Consider the following 3,038-nt stretch of genomic DNA (forward strand, 5'->3'; position numbering starts at 1 on the left):
CCTCTCCTCCTCTCCTCCTCTCCTCCTCTCCTCTCCTTCTCTCCTCTCCTTCAGGCCTGTGAGCTGTTGGAGCAGAGGAACAGGAAGCTGAGGAGAGAGGTATTTACGATAGGTGTCCATCGTGGATATCATCTGTCTCTGCTGGATTACATCACTAGTTTACAGTTTATTTGCACACAACAAATCTTTATTTCATCTCTGAACTCGACTGACTGAAGAATTTAAAGTGGTTTTACATTAAAACTACATTTAAAAGAGGCAACGAGGAAGAAACCGACACAGTAATAAAGTAAATCTGGTCTCCAGGTGGATTCTCTGTCTGAGGAGCAGCGTCTGCTGTCGGAGACGCTCAGGGCCCACGAGCCCTTCTGTCCCATCATGCACTGCAGCTTCGCCTCCTCCACCTCGTCCAGCCTGCAGCCTGTCACCATGGCGACCCGCTCCGCCTGAGGCCAGGAGGAGGAGGAGGATGAATCTCTCTGACCAGCAGCAACTGTGTGATGCACCAGTGAACCAGTAGAGGACGCTGTTCACCGTGGACAGAGACAGAGACAGAGACAGACAGAGACTCTGTAACTATGATCACAGTTAGAGCGTCCTCTGCTGGTTAAACCTCACTGATGTAAATACAGTATTCTCTGTCCAGTTCCTTCTCATTCTGCTGCTACAGATGGTTTAACTTTTATTATATGACTCTTACAGTGAGAGAAATATTCAAAAACAGCTTTCTAAAAAATGAAAATATTCCAGATGTGTCCATGAAATAAAGCCTGATGTACAGAATGTGGCAGCTATATGAAAAGTGTGGAAGTAAAATAAAGGTTTGTGGATTTGGAACACATGCATGACCTCAGAGTTAGTGGCTTATCAGAAAATATATATATATATATTTGATTTAGTCTTTATTTAATCAGGCAGTCTCATTAAGATCTCTTTTCTAAGAGAGACCTGAGAACATTCACAAGAACACAATCAGCAAAACAGAAAGTAAAAACATCAGATAATAAAGCTTTAAAATCTCCAATAAATTAATACATTTATCATCATGTGATAAATAATCAAAGTAAAATAATGAAATGTGATGCAGTTGTAATAGTGTTTGGAGTTGTTTTAATACATTTAAAATGTGTATAAACGCGTTACTGAAGAAATATTAGAACATACTTTATAATTTTCTGATGAGAGACGAAATTATTATTTGATGAATAAACTGAAAACTGTAAAAACCCTCAAGTTGTGTCAGAAGCTTCCTGTGAGTTTGAACACGTTCACGAATGTTTCATGTTGCCCAAATACAGACTTTCTGGGATGTGACATCATTTCACTGAACCTCTAGAGGTCATTTCAATGTCACAGTGGATCCGTGACCTGCGTCTCACCTGCAGCGGCGTCCGGAGAGCTGAGGTCTGCTGACGTTACAGGATGCTCTCTCTGACACCAACACTTCCCTAATGTGACCACAATCACATCACACTTCATCTGCTCCGGGTTTCTCTTTTCATTTTACCTTCCTCGTCCTCGTCTGTCCTCGTCCTCGTCCGTCCTCGTCCTCGCTGAGCTGAGCTGAGCTGAGCTGAATGAAAAGTTCATCTAGATGTAGAAGATGCTGACGTAGAACTGAACCATTTATCTGCTGCAGACGTCTGGAAACTGGACTGACCGTCACTCCTCTGACCATATAACCTGTTATTATATTAATATATATCTCATTATTATATTACCATATATCCCGTTAAGTGAAGTTCAAGTATATATTTCCCAAGTATACTTTATGTAGTAAGTATGCTAATATTAATGTACTAGTAGTATATTTATACGCGTACTGTTTTAATATTTCTTGGGACTAAATTGGCCCACTGTTTAGTTTATAAAAGTATACTTTTAAGTTTACTTTAAGTGTAAGAAAACTAAACATTGAGTACTATACAGATAGTTTACTAGTTTTGTACTTGTAAGTGTGCTACTTCAATACTTCTTGGGACTAATTTAGTTTATAAAAGTATACTTTAACTAAGTATTGTACTGATAGTTTACTAGTTTTATACTGGTAGCCCACTTTATACACGTGAAAGTATACTCTCAGTAAACTACTAGTTTAATAGTTTTATACTACAAGTATATGTGTATTGTAGCTATAGTTTATCAAAGTACACGTTAAGGTATATTATATTCAGTAAATGACTAGTTTAATAGTTTTTTATTATACTTGTATATACTTGTAGCCCACTTTATCAAAGTACACTTCATTGTATACTTATATTTTCTGTTATGTAAAAAGCAAAGTGTGTTAATGAGGCAGCAGGAAGCCAGGTTTCATCTCCAGGAACATGAATGACGTCATGTCTTGTTGTGGAGTGAGGTGTGTTTGTTTATGTTCACCTTGGAGAGCAGCAGGTGGGCGGGGCTTGTCAAACCGGATCCACAACGCTGCAGGTGAGACTGTCAGAAGAAAAGTTTAGGAAAGAGTATAACGTCTGTGTACTTGTACTGTGTCCTCGTTCAACAGACCAGAGACTCTCCATCATCCGTCACTCTGAACTCAGATCAGTTTCTACAGGAGCTGACGTCACGACAACACCGGTCGCCTAGCAACGCAGGAAACACACCTGGAGCAGGAAGTGACCCCCCGGAGCAGTTCACAGGAAGCACACCTGCACAGACACACGCACGCCGTCTACTGTACACACTGTACACACTGTACACACACACTGTACACACACACTGTACACACACACACTGTACACACACACTGTACACACACACTGTACACACACACACACACACTGTACACACACACTGTACACACACACACACTTTAATTTGTTGGTAATTTATTATTATTTATAATAACCATCATTTAGTTAATGGTTATTTTAATAGTTATTTAAACTTTTAAAATAACTTTAATTTTACTGTTATGAAATGATCATTAATAATGTTTACTACTTATTAATAATGCTATAATTAATAAGTTATTTTATCATTAGTTATTGTAATATGAAATAATTACTTATTAAATAAATGATATATTGTATCAA

The 3,038-nt window shown here is 38.4% G+C and overlaps 1 long non-coding RNA gene across 1 annotated transcript; it reads right to left on the reverse strand.

The window, feature by feature from the left end:
* Positions 1 to 389: 389 nt before the first annotated feature.
* On the reverse strand, positions 390 to 2,646 carry LOC141756279 (uncharacterized). Its single transcript, XR_012591430.1, has 3 exons — positions 2,380 to 2,646; positions 1,380 to 1,683; positions 390 to 526 (listed from the first exon to the last, which is right to left on the reverse strand). It is a non-coding gene; the product is annotated as an uncharacterized LOC141756279 (long non-coding RNA).
* Between the last annotated feature and the right edge of the window lie 392 nt (positions 2,647 to 3,038).

Source organism: Sebastes fasciatus, chromosome 18 (genome assembly GCF_043250625.1).
Source record: "Sebastes fasciatus isolate fSebFas1 chromosome 18, fSebFas1.pri, whole genome shotgun sequence".
Lineage (NCBI taxonomy): Eukaryota > Metazoa > Chordata > Actinopteri > Perciformes > Sebastidae > Sebastes > Sebastes fasciatus.